Source organism: Pleurodeles waltl, chromosome 12 (assembly GCF_031143425.1).
Source record: "Pleurodeles waltl isolate 20211129_DDA chromosome 12, aPleWal1.hap1.20221129, whole genome shotgun sequence".
Lineage (NCBI taxonomy): Eukaryota > Metazoa > Chordata > Amphibia > Caudata > Salamandridae > Pleurodeles > Pleurodeles waltl.
In genome coordinates, this window is record NC_090451.1 from 619,292,964 (window position 1) to 619,312,133 (window position 19,170).

The 19,170-nt window shown below is 46.8% G+C and overlaps 1 protein-coding gene across 3 annotated transcripts in view; it reads right to left on the reverse strand.

Annotated features, from left to right (window-relative positions):
* Positions 1-19,170, reverse strand: part of POLR3C (RNA polymerase III subunit C) — a 177,676-nt gene that overhangs the window by 67,927 nt on the left and 90,579 nt on the right. The window lies entirely within an intron of this gene.

Sequence of the window (19,170 nt, forward strand, 5' to 3'; positions counted from 1 at the left end):
CTGTAGGTAATTTCAGCCAGGCAGACATTCTCTGTTTAGAGGTTTTCATCTGAACGTAAGCCTGTTCATCAGTGCCATAAATGGTCTTCCCTTGGGCTTTCCTCCTTTGGTCATGTGATGATGATATTAGCATTTGTAGGTATGCTTACCAGAAATAGACCCAGGCTTCACTGAAGTTGCAGGCAGGGAGTACACAGTTAGGTTGGCCCATTCTCTGGAGAGTCAGTAATCTCATAAAGCAGTTATGTTGCTTTCCGAGTGCTTGGATTTGGCTGAGGAGAGCAGGAAAGTGGATATAAAAGCCTAAATAGGATTGTCCATCTCAGTTTAGAGGCCCACTGGGTCATAAGAAGGAGAAAAGGACATGATCCTTTTGTGAACGTGGGGTAACGCTGTGGTAGGTTGGCTCTTGACCTTGGGGACGACAGGAAGAACTACTCTGTTCAATGCCAAAATACTCGACCTTGTGATGGATTACAAAGTCGAAAAGCAAAAATAGGTTAAACCAGTCTATTCCTTGCCTATGTCAAATAATGAAAAAACTTGTTAATGCTGTTTCAGTTAAAATTATATTTGCTTGGTAATACAAACATTTTGCATTTGAAACGAGAATGCTGCAATGTACAAAACTAGGTTTTCTTGACATATGCCGCACTAAGCCTCAATGAGACTTCGATTCCACCTTGTATTTTGCAGTAGTGATGTTTTCAGAGCAGCCATATTTTTATTTCCAACTGACACAACATGCAACAATGTGTGCACCGATGCTCTACAATGATGTGCTGTTCTCAAAGAACTCGGAAGGAAACATTTTGCTACTTTCAAGGCTGTTCCTTCTTGCTTATAGTAGGCCTTCTCATTCATAAGGCTGCCATTGTTTAGGTAACCAGTTTTGCATTATTGTTTCCATTGACATAGTGGAGTTCATTATTATTTATTTAGGTGGATAGTGGCATTATATGACGTTCAATAATTCCAAATTGTTATTGTTAATGCATTAGATCACTTTTATACCGCTGTGCGATATCGATTGCTTTCTATGGAGATTTTTCCTCTAAAAATCCATGATACTGAGATGATAGAATTAGTACACTCTAGTAACACAAACTATTCCAAGCTAATCAGGAGATACATATAATATGTACACAAATGGTACACTCACCAACTTGGTGCCAATCAAACTCATATTCTGCATCAGAAGAGTATTTCGCTCCAAAAGAGAAAATTCTTACCCACTACACAAGGCAAAGGAATAGTTGTGCTTTTGCCCTATACCATCACTAGTGGCTGCCACTAAAGCAAGGACACCAGGCTTTACGTGTGAACCTGAGTGCAATGGGCAGTGATTCAAGCTAGTACAGACATACACTTATAGTATGATCAAACACCAATAACGCAGAAATTTCCCCAGCAGGCTGACCCTGACACATTGTCGATAAAGCCAGTGTATGAATATTGTGACTTTTTACATAGGTGGATAAGCATAGTTGTAGTGGGTACTGAACAACAATACATAATTGCTTGCGCAGCAGTGCAAGGACTAGCCAAGGATTCAGATTTTAAAATAAAGCATAAACATGTGAAGCCCTTGGGCGACTCAACTACACAGACAGCAGAAGACATGAAGAAAGATAATGCTTCAGTTCCTATATTAAAAGTACTTGTTTCATTTTGTACCGAAGATTACCGAGTAGATGTAAAATATTGGCAATCCAACAGTATTGAAATGTTTCGAGGGAAAATAAACGTGAGCTAAACAGCTCTGGGTGTGTAAATCTTCCTTTTAAAGACAGCTTCCATTGGTGGATGGTAACAGCAGCCTGGGCCAGCAGAGCGAGGGAATCCATTAAAAGCAAGTCTGTCACTTATTAGGCTGCAAAATCTGCCTAGAAGCAGCCGCAACATGTTTGCAAAAAAGACAGTGATCAGGAAATACATTCAGAGGTGCAACCATCACACCAACAAAAAGCCCTGACTCCTGGCTTTCCAGAGAGGCACAAATACTTTTTGTGACAATATCGTCGCCCTAGAGTCAAAATACCAAATACCTGACCTACATAACTTGATTTAAGCAGCACAAGAAGGAATAGTCTCCGCTCATGCTGAAATTTCAGCTATGCCATGTATTCTAAAGAAGAAATAAGGGTGGTCTTTTATTGCGTAATCCAAGTAAGTAATTCCACCATATTCCATGCTGCAATGACGAGTCTGGGTGATATTCAGTTGTGAGTTCTTTCCTGGAATTTGGTGGAGCTGGAGAGAAAGATTATTGACCCGAAATGCAAGGAAATTAAAAATGTATATCATATTTGCATATTCCAGCAAACAAGGTCTATGACTATGATTTCACAAAATTGCTAAATTTGCATGTTATACTATCCCCAGATATACTGGTTATACGTTGTAATTAATTAGTGGGACAATAATGAGCTTTTACAATGTTTACAATAGCTCAACCCCTAGAAAACAAGAGTCTACTACCCTATTCATCCTCAAAGACCATTTTAAAACTATTAGTATTAGACATCTGATCCTAATGGGTGGGGATTTTAATCTTATATATGAATCGTTTGAGTGTGTACCCACTTTAACTGCATTAGAGGATGAGGTGCTTTATATACCAACTACTGAAGCTAAACCCATTACAAATTGGCCAGTAGCAGCATTAAAGTGGGCTTCTTTAACAATCTCGTGCAGGTTACATGCTTGAAATGGGAGAACATCTTCGGACATTAAAAGGGCTTACATGTATATGCGTAGTACCTACGGCAGTAGTATTCACTACATCATTTTAAATTATGGCCTCTACTTCAGGATATGGTAATCATACAGCGAGAAGACCGTGATCACAATGCCTTGATTTGTCCCTGAAAATATACCTTGATATAATATGGTTAGGCCTGTAAATAACATTGAGCCAGTAGCTGGGAATAATCAGAGGTTAAAATTGCCATCAATTAGAAAGTGTTGGCTGATATTTACAAGGCCCACACAGCTAAATTAAACCCTTATGCAGAGTTAGGAGTTTGCCAAATTCCAATTACTGATATACACCAGAAATTAGTTTTGCCTTTGTAGGACCCATTTTCTATTTGCAGAGGATACGTTTAGACAGGCTTCACCCAAAAGTACCCTGGTTTAACCCCTTCGCTGCCAGGCCTTTTTTTTTTTTTTTTGGCTATTTGGGGCAGCTCGCGCTTAGGCCCTCATAGCTTTTTGTCCACATAAGCTACCCACACCAAATCTGCATCCTTTTTTCCAACATCCTAGGGGTTCTAGAGGTACCCAGAGTTTGTGGGTGCCCCTAAAGAAGACCAAGAAATTAGCCAAACTACAGCAAAAATTTCGTTTAAAAAAATAAAAATAAAAAAAATAATGGGGAAAAAAGGGCTGCAGAAGAAGGCTTGTGTTTTTTCCCCTGAAAATGGCATCGACAAAGGGTTCGCAGTGCTAAAATCACCATCTTCCCACCTTTCAGGAACAGGCAGACTTGAATCAGAAAACCACATTTTTCAACACAATTTTGGCATTTTACTGGGACATACCCCATTTTTACTATTTTTTGTGCTTTTAACCTCCTTCCAGTTAGTGACAGAAATGGGCGTGAAACCAATGCTGGATTCCGGACAGCTAAACATTTCTAAAAAGTAGACAAAATTCTGAATTTAGCAAGGGGTCATTTGTGTAGATCCTACAGAAAAATAACAGCTGAAATAAAACAAAGTTTGAAATTGAGATGAAAAAACAGCCATTTTCCTACACATTTTACTCTAACTTTTTCCTGCAATCTGAGATTTTCAAAAGCAATATACCGTTACGTTTGCTGGACTCTTCTCTTTGCGGGTATATATAGGGCTTGTAGGTTCATCAAGAACTCTAGGTACACAGAGCCAAAAAAAGAGCTGTACCTTGCAATGGGTTTTCATTGTATACCAGGTATACAGCAATTCATTTACTGAAATATAAAGAGTGAAAAATAGGTACCAAGGAAACCTTTGTATTTCCAAAATGGGCAGTAGCGTACAAATTACTTACCTTCAGTAACAAAATATCTGGTAGAGACATATTCTAGTTGCAGATTCCTTACCTTAGAATTTTACCCCAGGCTCAGAGATTTTTTTCTTCGAGCAATACCCTTGCGCGTCGGTCGACTCTGCAGGCGTCATGGTCGCCGTGATGACGTCAGGAGTAGTACATAGACACCGCCCTCGCGCAGTGACGTCAGTTTCTTTTAACGAATTTCCACGCCAGAGTGCAGAGCCACTAAGAACACTGATATTGGTGCGCCAGAGCTAAGGACCTGAAAGGGGGAATCCCTGTCCCTAGAAATCAGTTCACAAGCGGGGAGGATGGATGGGAGGTAAGGAATCTGCAACTAGAATAGGTCTCTATCAGATATTTTGTTACCGAAGGTAAGTAACTTGTGCATCTGATAGAGACTTCTAGTTGCAGATTCCTTACCTTAGAATAGATACACAAGCAATGCCATCCTCTGTGGTGGGCTGCGAACTAAGAGCATACTAGAAAGTCCTGCAAGACCGAACGACCAAAGTAATGTTTAGCAAACGTGTGCAGGGATGCCCACGTAGCTGCCTGACAGATATCCAAGACAGGAACTCTGCGTGCTAACGCAGTGGATGCAGCAGTGGCCCAGGTAGAATGAGCCCGCAAGCCTTCAGGAGGTTGCTTTTTCGCCAAAGCGTAGCACATTTTGATGCAAAGAAGCACTCATCGAGAGATGGTACGTTTCTGCACCGCCTTCCCTTTCTTCGCACCCACATAGCCGACAAAGAGTTGATCGTCCTCCCGGAAGTCTTTAGCACGATTGAGATAGAACGCCAACGCTCTTTTTGGGGCTAGACGGTGGAGCCTCTCCTCCTCATGGGAAGGATGTGGGGGTGCGTAGAAGGTAGGCAAAGTGATGGACTGGCCTACATGAAACGGTGTAACCACCTTAGGAAGGAAGGAAGCTCTAGTGCGTAACACCACTTTGTCGGGGTGTACGGACAAGTACTGAGGCTTTGAAGAAAGGGCCTGAAGCTCACTCACCCTGCGAGCAGAGGTGATGACGATAAGAAAGACAGTTTTGATTGTGAGGAGCCGTAAGGGACAATTATGCATAGGCTCAAAGGGAGTACACAACAAGAAAGTAAGCACAAGATTAAGATCCCACTGAGGCATGATGAAGGGAGTGGGAGGAAATAAGTGGGTGAGCCCCTTTAAGAACCTACTCACAAGAAGAGATCTAAAGAGTGAGGGCTGATCAGGAAGCCTAAGAAAGGAGGAAATGGCAGACAGATACCCCTTAAGGATGCCCAATGCAGAGCCCTGCTGGGCTAAGGAAAGAATGAATAGAAGAACCTCTGAAAGAGGGGCAGATAGGGGGTCAACAGCTTTGTTGGTGCACCATGTCACAAATTTATTCCAACGACAGGCGTATACAGTTTTAGTCGAGGGACGCCTGGCTGCCAAGATAGCATTGCAGACTTAGGGTGGAAGGGCAAATGCCGTCAACTGTTGCCACTCAATCTCCACGCATGAAGGCGGAGGTTGGACAGGTTCGGGTGGCGGACCGTCCCCTGCTGCTGCGACAGAAGATCTGCCTGAAGAGGCAGTCTGAGTGGAGGATCGATGGCCAGTAGCTCGGGATACCACACTGAGCCCAGTCCGGAGCCACCAAGATAACTTGGGCCCGGTCGCTCTTGATCTTCTTGAGAACTCCGGGCAGAAGAGGGATAGGCGGGAAGGCGTAAAGGAGGCCGGAGTTCCACTAGAGACCAAAAGCGTCTCAGAGCGAGTGCGCCTTGGAAACTCCAACGCGCAAAATAGCTGACATTGCGCGTTCTCTGCGGAGGCGAACAGATCTAACCAAGGCCATCCCCACTTGAGAAAGAGACCTTGCGCCACCTCCGGATGGAGACGCCATTCGTTATCAACAGTGCTTCGGTGGCTGAGTTTGTCTGCTCTGGCGTTGAGAGAGCCTGCCAGATGTTGAACCATCAGGGTAATGCCCTGATGTTCCAGCCATGTCCAGAGGCGTAGTGCCTCCTGACATAGGGTCGAGGACCCTACTGTGCCTTGTTCGAGGACCCTACCGTGCCTTGTTTGTTGGAGTACCACATGGCGGTAGTGTTGTCCGTGAACACCTGCACCACTTTCCCTTTGAGAGAGGGAAGGAATGCTTTTAACGCAAGTCTGATCGCTCGGAGCTCCAGCATGTTTAGGTGGAGTCCCGACTCCACCGGAGACCAGAGGGCTCTGATCTCCGCCTCTCCCACGTGGCCGCCCCAACCTAGAAGCAACGCATCTGTCACTATTGAGAGATCTGGTTGGGGAAGGGAGAGGGATCTGCCATTGACCCAATTGGGATTCGAAAGCCACCACTGCAGGTCTTTCGCAGTCCCCTCCGAGATCTGGACCATGTCGGAGAGATTCCCCTGAGGCTGCGCCCACTGGAACTTCAAGTCCCACTGCAGAGCCTGCATATGCCACCTGGCATGTGTTACTAGCAGGATGCAGGAGGCCAAGAGGCCCAGCAGCCTCAGAGTCTGTCTCACCGAAACCCAAGACCAAGGCAGAAAGATCGGAATCATAGCCTGAATGTCTTGGACTCGCTTTTGGGGAGTATAAGCCCGAAACCGCACTGTGTCCAGAACTGCCCGAAGAAAGGGAGCGTCTGTGAGGGAGTCAGGTGTGACTTCGGCACGTTGATAGTGAACCCCAGCTGGTGCAGGAGGTTCGCCGTAGTCTGGAGGTGTGAGACCACTGTCTGGGGCGAAGGCGCCTTCAACAGCCAGTCGTCTAGGTAGGGGAAGACTGAGAACCCTAACCTGCGCAGATGAGCTGCAACCACCGCCATCACTTTCGTGAACACCTGAGGGCCACTGGTAAGGCCGAAAGGGAGCACAGTAAACTGAAAGTGCTCGTAACCTACCACGAATCGTAGGTAATGTCTGTGGGCAGGCAGGATGGGGATGTGGAAATAAGCGTCCTGCAAGTCCAACGCTACAATCCAGTCTTCTGGGTCTAAGGCAGACAGAACCTGAGCCAGGGTGAGCATTTTGAACTTCCCCTTCTTGAGGAAGTACTTCAGGTCCCGAAGATCTAGGGTAGGGCGCTAGCCTTTGTCCTTCTTTGGTATCAGAAAGTAGAGGGAATAACAACCACAAACTACTTCTGTCACAGGGACCCTTTCTATAGCTCCCTTGGCCAAGAGAGCCGCGACTTCCTGGTGGAGAAGCGCCAAATGATCCTCCAAAAGGGGATGGAAGGATGGTGGCATGTGTGGTGGTGCGGATTCGAAAGGGAGGGAGTAGCCCTTCCGAATTATTTGCAAAAACCACCCGTCTGTGGAGGTATGTTCCCAGTGGGGCAGGTGATGGCGGATTCTGCCTCCTACTGGGCGGGAGTGAGGGGACGGACTAGGAAGGTTTGGAGGCTGCTGCGGGGCAGGGGTGGACTGGACAGACTTCTGGTTCCCTGTCCCACGACCACGTGGGATTCTGCGCCCCGGCCACGCATAGGCTGTCTAGCATGCATGGCCCGGTGGCTGCGTTGAGGACGCGACAGGGCACCCCTTCCGTGGCCCCGAAAGGGACGAAAAGCGGACTGTGGCGGCAGAAAGGCCAAGGTACCGAGCCGTAGCCCTGGACTCCTTGAAGCTCTCCAAGGCCGAGTCCGCTTTGTCTCCAAGGAGACGGTGCCATCAAAGGGCATGTCCATGAGTGACTGTTGGACATCCCCCGAAAAACCAGAAGTACGTAACCAGGCGTGGCGCCTCAAGGCCACTGTCATAGCCACCGATCTGCCCAGATAGTCGGTCATACCAAGCCCACAATGGATGGTGAACTTTGCTGCGTCTTTGACTGGGAGACGATAGCACGGGCCTCCTTCGGTATCTGCGGCAGGACTTGCGCAACCGTATCCCACAGGGAGTGGGAATAATGGACCAAAAGGCATGCGGTGTTCACGGACCGCAGCGCGAGGCTGGAGGAAGAAAACAACTTCATACCAAACTGTTCCAGCCTTTTGGATTCCGTATCCGGGGGTGCGGAAGGGAACGCGCCAGAAGAAGGGGACGCCTGGATAACAAGACTCTCAGGCGTAGGATGTTGGGACAGGAACTTCGGGCCGTTCGGCACAGGCCGATGGCGGTGAGCGATAGTCCTGTTCACCAGAGCCCCTGTGTTGGGTTTGGACCACGTACCCAAAAGGACGTCAGTGAGGGCTTCATTAAATGGAAGAAGGGGTTCAGAAGTAGAAGCCCCAGGCTGAAGCACCTCCGTCAGGAGGTTAGACCTGACTTCGACAGTAGGTAGCTCAAGGCCGAGGACCTCAGCCGCCCTACTAACCACCAGGCCATAGGTAGCTCCCTCCGCCGTAGCCACGGTAGGAGGAGACAGCATGCCAGAGTCAGGAGAATTATCAAGACAACTGGTTTCGCCTACGGAGTCGACCAACGCCACCTAACGACGCGCAGGGGTATTGCTCGAAGAAAAAAAATCTCCGGATCCAGTCTGAGGCCTGAGGGAAAATTCTAAGGTAAGGAATCTGCAACTAGAAGTCTCTATCAGATACTTGTTCTGCTATTCCCCCAAGTCTCCCGATAAAAACAGTTCCTCACTTGTGTGGGTAGGCCTAATGCCTGTGACAGGAAACGCAACATGGACATAACACATTTTTACATTGAAATCTGATGTCTTTTTTGGAAAGTGCCTAGCTGTGGATTTTGGCCTCTAGCTCAGCCGGAGCCTAGGCAAACCTACCAAACCATATTTCAAAACTAGACACCTAGGGGAATCCAGGATGGGGTGACTTGTTGGGCTCTCACCAGGTTCTGTTACCCAGAATATTTAGCAAACCTCAAAATTTGGCCAAAAAACACTTTGACCTCACATGGTAGGCCGAGTGCCCACAACAGGAAATCCCCCAAAACACTATATGGACACATCAAATTTATCAAATACAAAACTACCTGTTTTTGCAGGTGTGTGTGGGGCAGGGAGGTGGGGCTTGCATTTTTGGCCCTGGGCTCAGCAGCCATCTAGGGAAACAAACCAAACCCCAAAATTTCTGAAAACTTAACACCCGAGGGGGTCCAGGAAGGTGTGACTTGCGTGGATCCCCCAGTGTTTTCTTACCTAGAATCCTCAGCAAACCTCAAATTTAGCTTAAAAAAAAAAAAATACAAAATCCCCACATCTCTGTGTGGGATCACCGCACCGGCACTAAGTTCCTACCACCAAACGTTTCCCTCAGTCTCAGGTAAAAAAAGATACCTCACTTGGGTAGGTGGGCCAAGTGCCTCTGACAGGGAAGAGCCAAAAACATGTACAAAAAATGAGGGGGAACCAAAGCGGGTCCGAAAAGGCAGTTTGGAAAAAAAAAAACTTTTTAGGTTGACAAGTGGGGCAGAATTTTTATCGGTATAGATGCAAAAAAATGCTGGATGGTAGGAATTTTGTGAATTCCTGCAGATTCTGGATGGTTCCATCACAAAAATGTGGGAAAAATGTGGTATTGTCGCGCTGCGGCGCACGGCACGAGCCGAGCACTCAGCTCGGACCGCGGCGCTGGGACGCGATGCGCCCCCAGCCTCTCCTGCATTACTCGAGGCCCCAACTTACCTCCTATTGTGTCCTTCCCTTGCTGTCGCCCTCGTTTTTTCTCCCCTTTTATGTTTTCCCTTTTTCCCATCATTCCCCTCTCTTCCCAGCATACCTTGGTTCCCTACTCACTATGGTGCCTTGTCCATTGCCTTCTATGTATTGCTCCCTATCCAATATGGTGTCCTTTTACTTCCTGCCGGTCGTTTCCTGTTCTATTGGTATTTAAGGGCTGTGATTCTTTTCCTTCTTGCACTGCAACACTTCCTGTGGGATGGTGTCTTCGCTCCTTCTCCCTTGCATCAGATACTGGTTCCGCTTTTTGTTCCAGTGTTTTCCTGTTAATTTTTGGTTTTGTGTTCTAAAAGTATTGATCTTTTTGCTCTTATTCCAGGATGTTCCTTTTTGAGTTTTTTTCCCCTTTTTAGGTTTTTTTTCCCCCTCTGGCACTCCTTCTGCCCTTGGCGTTCACTTCGCCTGCAGCACCGTGGCTACCAGAAAGAGTCGCCCCTATCTGGGCCAAGGCAGAACCTACAAGAACAAGAACCTCGTCACTCGTTCAGTGGACACCAGGCTCAAGCAACGAGTAAGTCGTGACAGTTATTTCCAGCAAAGTTGGAGGTTTGCAGGGCCTTGTGGGTAAGAAAATTGTGCAGGGTGCATGTGAAGCACACCACTCTGGACTCACCCAGATGTTTAGTTTTCAGATGTGTCTAGGTCGCCTAGATTTGTCTACATGGCAGCTTCCCAAAGTCCAAAAAGTGCAGTCCTCACCATTCCAAGTGGGACAATTTTGAGTGTTAGACAAGTTCTCAAGGCCCAAATGTAAAACCAAAACCCAAAATACTCAAATGTCCTTTTGCTTGCCGTGGGATAAGATGTTTAGTGTGTGGGGGAGAGCTAAAAGACGGTTACCCCCTTCATTTGGGGTGGGGGCATAACCATGCCCATACTGATTGGTAACAAAACGGAAAAAGAACAAATGATGGTTGGAATGCTGAACAATGCACTCACCCCAGTCACAAAGATCTGGGTTTAATCCATCATTTGTTTGCTCACAATGCCAGCCCAGTTTGGACCAAGCCATATGCAAAACAGTCTTGAGCCTGCTCCTCATGGGAACAGCCCAGCCCGAACTGCTAAGCCAGGTCCTCCCTGGACCGGAAACAAGCATCCTAGGACCGGTTTCAGGGAATCACCCTTCATCAGCCAGGCTAGCTTGATTCCAGTGGCATAGGGAGCCCTGGACCCACGTCCGGGCATACCCAGCGCACAAAAGCAAAAATAACAAATGTTGGATGGAATACTGAACAATGCAAACACTCACCCCCAGTCGCAAAGACCTGGGTTTAATCCATCATTTTTTAGCGTCAAACCACCCCAGTTTGGACCTAGCCATATGCAAATCAGTCTTGATTTGTCAAAAAGGTGTTAAAAGATGATCTAACTAACTAGACCGATAAGCTAATTAGACAATGTACACGAAGGCCCTCATTATAACCGTGGCAGTCTTTTGACGGCCAGAGTTAGTGTGGCAGTATTACTGCCAACCGGCTGGCTGTACATACTGCCACATAAATGAGTGTGGCGGGTTGGCTGCTGCCAACCTGCCACTTCTCCACTCATACCGCCAGGCCGGTGCTGGTGCTAGCAGCGCCAGGTACACACCGACCGCCAGTATTAACACTGTCGGATTTTTGCCCTTATTGTGGCGGAAGTCAGGCAGTGCTCATAATCTGGAGGATGGATGGTCGCCGCAACAGTGGTATGTTGGAGGCCGTCACCGCAGCGGTAGGTGGTTATTACCACCAATGTAATAATGAGGGCCAAAGTTTTTTCTAAGCACCTTTTGTAGAGGTTGCAATACTATATTGCAGAAAAACAGATTATACCCACATTACGAGCTGGTCTTTAGAAATAAGATCAGGCAATAGATCAGGATTTTTGATTTTCATGCTACATTGGAAATTTGTCACTCATTTGTAGTGCCACCCATTGATAGTGAAGGTCTGAAGTAAAGTCACATCCTGGTGAAACAACCTATATAGTACAGATAATTTGCAAAAACTTGTTTTGTTGAACAATACTCTAGGAAAGTGCCACTGTTGGCATGGTTACCCCCCCACTTTTTGCCTGATACTGATGCCAACTTTGATTGAAATTGTGCTGGAATCCTGCTAACCAGGCCACAGCACCAGTGTTTTTTCCCAAAATCTGTACCTTTGTTTTCACAATTGGCACCCATGGCACACAGTTAAGTCCCTTGTCAAAGGTACTCATGGTACCAAGGGCCCTGTGGCCAGGGAAGGTCTCCAAGAGCTGCAGCGTGTATTATGACTCCCTGGGAGACCCCTCACCAAGCATAAGCACACTGCCTTTGCAGCTTGTGTGTGCTGGTAGGGAGAAAAAGCAAAAGCCGACATGGCACCCCTCTCAGGGTGCCATGCCCACAAACCACTGCCTGTGGCATAGGTAGGTGCACCCTCTAGCAGGCCTTACAAACCTAAGGCAGGGTGCACTGTACTACAGGTAAGGGCATAGCAGCATGAACAATATGCCCCTACAGTGTCTAGGTTCATTCTTGGACATTGTGAGTGCAGTCTAGTCATACAGAGTATATGGTCTGGGAGTTTGTCATTATGAACTCTACAACTCCATAATGGCTTCACTGAATACTGCAAAGTTTGTTATTAAACTTCTCAGTACAATAAACCCACACTGATCCTAGTATGGGATTTATTGCGAAATGCACTCAGAGAGCATCTTAGAGATGCTCCGTGTATGTTAGCCAAACTGCTAGTGCAGGACTGACCGGTATATGCCAGCCTGACACTTTCAGACGAATTTCTGACCACATGTGGTGTGAGCCTTTGTGCTCCCTGTGGTCAGAAACAATGCCCGTCCTAGGAGGAGGTGCTTCCAACCCCCTTGCAGGAACTGTAACACCTGGCGTTGAGCCTCAAAGGCTCAAGCCTCGTGTTACAGTGCTCCAGGGCACCTTAGCTAGTGGAGTTGCCAGCCTCCCGGACAAAGCCCCAATTTTGGAGGCAAGTCCGGCAGGACAATTAGGGAAAGCAGGAAGGAGTGACCATCCCATGTAGGATCACCCCTAAGGTGTCCAGAGCTGAGGTGACACCCTCCCTGCAGAATCCTCCATCTTGGGTTGGAGACAGGGACCAATAGGGTTCGGTTTGTGTCCCCCACCCCAAAGGGAGTGGACACAAAGGGTGTAGCCACCCTCAGGGACAGTAGTCATTGGCTACTGCCCTCTGACACCTGCAACATCCCTAAATCCAGGATTTAAGGGCTCCCCTGAACTCAAGTCGTCAGATTCCTGGAGACCTACTAAGAAAGGACTGCTACGCTGAACTCCCAGCAGACAAAAGGAAGACGCAAACTGACTTGGCCCCAGCCCTACCAGCCTGTCTCCTGCTTCAAAGAACCTGCAACAAGAAAGCGACGCATCCTGTGGGACCAGTGGCCTCTACCAATCTCCAGAGGACTGCCCTGCACCCCAAAGACCAAAAGCTCCCGAGGACAGCAGCCCTGAACAAAAAGAAACGACACCAAAGGACTCCAGAGCCTCCCCCGATCTGTGAGTCCTGACCACTCTGCACCCGACGCCCACAGCCAGTGTCCAGGTGGCCTAACCAGCTAGAGAGGATCGCCAGGCGATTTTGAGCAAGTGCCCACCCTGGGTTGACCTTTCCTGCCCCTCATGATGACACCTGCAGTGTGAATCCAGAGGACCCCCCCCCTGACCGCGAAAGCTCGGTACGAAGATACCAGATGCCTAATGGTACTCTGCACACGCAGCTCCCAGGCCTTGGAGAACCCAACCACCAGTGCAGCAACGTTCAGCAGGCGACCCTCTTACTTTTCCAGCCTTTGGTTTTCATGAACCAACTCCCTGGACCCAGCCTGCAGCATCTAAGTGACCCACAGGGTCCCCTCTTAGAAAAGCATTTGGAGTCGGACACTCTGTTTGCACCCTGCACCCGGCCGACCCTGTGCCGCTGAGGGTGTGTGTGTTTTGTGCCTACTTGTGGCCCCCACAGTGCTCCTCTAAACCCCCCAGGTTGGCCTTCCGAAGAAGCGGGTACTTACCTGCCAGCCTGCAGATCTGAAACCGAGCCCCCCGTCTCCATAGGAGGCCATGTTAAATTTGCCTCAACTTTGACCTCTGCACCTGGCCAGCCCCGTGTTGCTGATGATGGGAGTTTGGGACTTAACTCGAACGTCAACCCGTGGACTTCCTAAGCCCCAGAGACTATAACTGTAAGTCAAGTAATTACCTGTAAATCGTTCTTCCTTTTATTCCCAAGGAACTGTTTCTGAAAACTGCATTGCCAACTTTTAAAACAGATAATTACCAATATGTCAAAAACTGTATAACTTATCGATTTCAAAGAATTACTGATTATATGTGTGGAAATACAAATCTATTGAAGTACTCACCTACAATCTGAATCTTGTGGTTCTAGAAGTAAATTAAGAAAGTATATTTTTGCTATATAAAAACCAATGGTCTGGAGTTAAGTCACTGAATGTTTGCTTTTTCTATTGTCTGTGTATACAACAAATGTTTTGCACTACCCTCTAATAAGCCTAACTTCTCGACCACACTACCATAAAAGAGAGCATTAGTATTATCTACTTTTGCCTCTGTTAAATCTCTGGGGAACCCCTGAACTCTGTGCACACTATATCTCATTTTGATATGGTATATACAGAGCCAGCTTCCTACAAATATGCTTCATGAAATGTTAGGCACAGTCAGAATATAAGTGTTGGATCTTTCAGAGGTGAGCAATCCAAATAATCAGTCACAATTGGTATTTTACAGGATCTGCAGCTCACCAGATAAAGCATATGTGATGCTGCCACTGCCATACCTTCATCTGCTGTGATTGGTCGGGTACCGAAATTCAAAAAGCATATGGCGGAGAGACTATGAAAAAAGGAAGATTGTTTTCCCTGCTATTGGAATTATATGTAAGTTCTAGTGACTAAGGGAACGCTGATGATAAAGTTACCATAATTACTTAAGAAACAAAGTGAGAGGTATCCATCAATTCTGTGAAACCACACCAAGTGGCCCATCCTGTAGAGCAGATCAGTTCTGTAGTCACAGCAGCAGCAAGCCATGCAACTGATGACAACACCATGAAATGTTTGACAGTCGGAGCTCCTTTTAAATGAAGGCCAACCAATTCTGAGCACAGAGTGTCAAGCGGCACTGAATTACACAAAATAATTTTGTATAATTACAAAAAATGTTGCATGACACACAGGCTTGACTGCAGGTCATCATGCCTACACATATTAAGAAAATATGCTGTGCCTAATGGAACAGGGTAGTTTCCCTCTACGAAAGTATCTTACTCAGTAGTAGAACATCACCCACCCACCCAATTTCCATTAAAACACATTACTAGGGTGGTGTTATTATATTATAAAATTATTAAAATAGGCTAATTGTTTTAAGTTAAAAGACAATGCACAAGCTTCACATGTAGGTTTAAATAGTTTAACAATGATTAATATCTCAAGTTGTGAGCCAGCTAAATTTAAAATAGCACGGGAAACTTAGTAATATAGTGGTGAATAATGTTTGGTGGACTTTATTCACCCTTGTATCACTTTTGGCTCCTGAAATGTTTATTAAGATGATAGTTTTTGTCATTTAATTTACATGACAAAAGCAACTAGTAAATTGTAACTGGTTACAAAATACAATTTTTGTGTGTGTACTAATTTTGGAGTTCTGAGAAAGGTACTACTCTTTCACCTGCAGATTTAAAACTCTAAATACACCCATCACATTAGGGAATACCCCTGAAAGGAAGAGAGACTCCTGACAGTTTCTTTTTTTTCTATTAATTATAGTTTCTTTTTGGGAATCAAAATATCTCCTTGGTGTGAACTCTAAAAACAATGGGGTAACAACAGATTCCTGCTGAGCCGTTCCTCAAAGATGAAGTATGGATGATGTGGTATGGGGTAGTCTCCAGTTAGCTATGGAAGGAAGTAATACTGGTCACCAATTCGTTTTAAGAGGTCAAACACTCATTTTAGACTGTTTTACAAATTAATATATTCATTCCTGCATGACACACATTTAGGTCATGTTCTAGAGGAATTCATTTTTACTACAAAATTGTTAACTCCAAAACAAGGTCATTAAAGTTCCATGCATAAATGTCCCTTTCTAATCTCCCATTCCTTGCTCCATTCAGTGAACCTTTATTTTATGAAGTTGGCTTTCCTTGAGAATGACCTTCTTTTGGTTTTGTTGACAATTGGACTGATGCACCATATGGCAGTATGTTTTTTGTTTTTAATGTGAATATTCCTGGTTTGAGGCATAGTGGCAGAGATCAGAACTAAATGTGACCCGAACGAACGAGTTACTTACCTTCGGTAACGACTTTTCTGGTGGATACATTAGCTACCTGTGGATTCCTCACCTAATGAATACTCCCATGGCGCCAGCATTCGACGGAAATCTTCTTCCTAGTCTCTGCAAGTCGACGAGGACGTCACTCTAGCCCACGCGACGCCGTCTGACGTCATACAGGCAATAAGAGGTCCTCGACGACGTGCCGACGTCAGTACCAACATTTTTTACGTGCATGAGAACAACCACCCAATGCAATGAAAGAGCAAGGCAACATCCCATAACCTTGTAAAATACACAATATTGCAATGAATAGCTGTAAATTTAATATAACGAACAAATATATGCAAATCATGTATGTACACAAAGATATATACATATATATATATATATACAGATAATATACACACGTATCCATATATACAACGTCTATTGCAACCTTGAAGACCAAGAGGAGCGCACTCGGTAAGACCAGAAAGGCAACGGGGAGGCGGGTGGGACCGTGAGGAATCCACAGGTAGCTAATGTATCCACCAGAAAAGTCGTTACCGAAGGTAAGTAACTCGTTCTTCTGATGGATACAACTACCTGTGGATTCCTCACCTAATGAATAGAGTCCCAAAGCAGTACCACGCCCGGTGGCGGTGCCTAAATGGTCAAACCAAGAAATCCTGCAGCACTGACCGTGCAAAATGGCCGTCCCTTCTGACCTCAGAGTCCAAACAGTAATGTTTCGCAAAAGTGTGAAGGGACGACCAAGTTGCGGCCTTGCAGATGTCAACCACAGGAACACCCCTGGCCAAGGCCGAAGTGGCCGACTTAGCTCTGGTGGAATGAGCTCTAATGCCCTCAGGAGGGTCCTTCTTTGCCAAAGAGTAACAGATTTTAATGCAAAGAACCACCCACCTGGAGAGTGTTCTCTTGTGGACTGCGTTTCCTCTCCTCTTGCCCACGTACCCGATGAACAGCTGATCCTCCAGCCTGAAATCCTTTGTTCTATCAATAAAGAAGCTCAACGCCCTCTTTGGGTCCAGACGGTGCAGTCTTTCTTCCTCTTTAGAAGGATGAGGCGGAGGATAGAACGTGGACAAAGTAATTGTCTGAGCCAAATGGAAGGGTGAAACAACCTTCGGGAGGAAAGCAGCCTTGGTCCTCAACACCACCTTATCCCCATAAAAAGTTGTATAAGGGGGCTTTACCGATAAGGCCTGCAACTCACTCACTCTCCTTGCAGATGTTATCGCTACCAGGAAAACTGTTTTTATAACCAAATACCTTAAGGGGCAAGAATGCATAGGCTCAAAAGGGGACCCCATAAGAAAAGTCAGGACCAAGGACAAATCCCATTGCGGCATAACGAATGGTTTTGGAGGATATTTATTTAGAAGACCTTTCAAGAATCTGATAACAATAGGGGATTTAAATAACGATGGTTGGTCTGGAAGACAAATGAAGGCTGACAAGGCCGACAAAAAACCCTTAATGGTAGCCACTGCACAACCTTTCTGCGCTAGAGAGAGAGCAAAAGACAAAACGTCCGATAGATGAGCATGTAAGGGATCAATCTGCCTCTCTCCACACCACGCAACAAATTTAGACCACCTATTAGCGTAGATAGATTTAGTGGAGTGTCGCCTGGCCGCTAATATAACATCCACTACATCAGGCGGGAGAGAGAAGGAACTCAGGTTGCCCTGTTCAATCTCCAGGCATGTAGGTGCAGACTCTGGAGGTTGGGGTGTAAAACCTGCCCCTGCGACTGCGAGAGGAGGTCTGCCCTGAAAGGGAGACGGAGCGGAGGGCACATTGAGAGTTGGAGAAGGTCGGAGTACCACACCCTCCTTGGCCAATCCGGAGCTATTAAGATGACTAGCGCCCGGTCTTGGCGAATCTTCCTCAATACTCCAGGAATCAAGGGTATGGGAGGAAACGTGTAAAGCAACTGGCCGCACCAGGTTATTTGAAACGCGTCCCCTGACGCTCCCTGCATCGGATACTGGAGGCTGCAGAATAACGGACAATGCGCGTTCTCCCGAGTGGCAAACAGATCTATCCGAGGAAACCCCCACATCTGGAAGATTAAACGGACTTGATCTGGATGGAGACGCCACTCGTGGTCGGCCGAGAATTGGCGACAGACTGTCCGCACGTACATTCAAGACCCCGGCCAGATGATTTGCTACCAAGCAAATCTGATGGTCCTTTGCCCAAGACCATAGTCGAAGAGCTTCTCTGCAGAGAAGGTACGACCCTACTCCTCCCTGTTTGTTTATGTACCACATCGTGGTAGTATTGTCCGTCAGGACCTGTACCGACTGACCACGAAGGGAAGGGAGGAAGGCCTTGAGAGCCAGACGTACAGCCCGTAACTCTAACAGATTGATATGAAACATCTGCTCCTCTGGAGACCAAAGGCCTTTGATCTCTAGATCCCCCAGATGAGCTCCCCACCCTAGAGTGGAAGCATCCGTTATGACCGTGGCCACTGGTGGCGACTGCGCGAACGGCTTTCCTTGAGAAAGATTGTTGCTCGCAATCCACCACTTCAAGTCCACAGCAGCATCTCTGGAGATCTTGACAGCACCTTCTAGATCTCCTTTGTGTTGAGACCACTGCCTTCGGAGGCACCACTGAAGAGCCCTCATGTGCCAGCGAGCATGCGTGACCAACAGAATGCAGGAGGCAAACAGACCGAGCAGACGAAGGACCTTGAGGACTGGAACTACCGCTCCATTTCGAAACATTGGAACCAATTCCTGAATATCTTGAATCCGCTGAGGCGGAGGAAAGGCTCGACTCAATGTTGTATCCAGTACTGCCCCTATGAACAGGAGGCGCTGAGAGGGCTCCAGGTGAGATTTGGGCTCGTTCACCGAAAAACCCAGGTCGAACAACAACGGAGTCGTTGACTGCAGATGATGCGACACAAGCTCCGGCGACTTGGCTTTGATCAACCAGTCGTCCAAGTAAGGGAATACTGCTATCCCCTTCCTTCTGAGCTCTGCCGCAACCACCGACATCACCTTCGTGAAGACTCGAGGTGCTGAAGTAAGACCAAACGGAAGGACCGCAAACTGATAGTGCTGCGATCCCACCATAAACCGGAGATACTTCCTGTGTGACTTGAGTATCGGGATATGAAAGTAAGCATCCTGCAAGTCGACG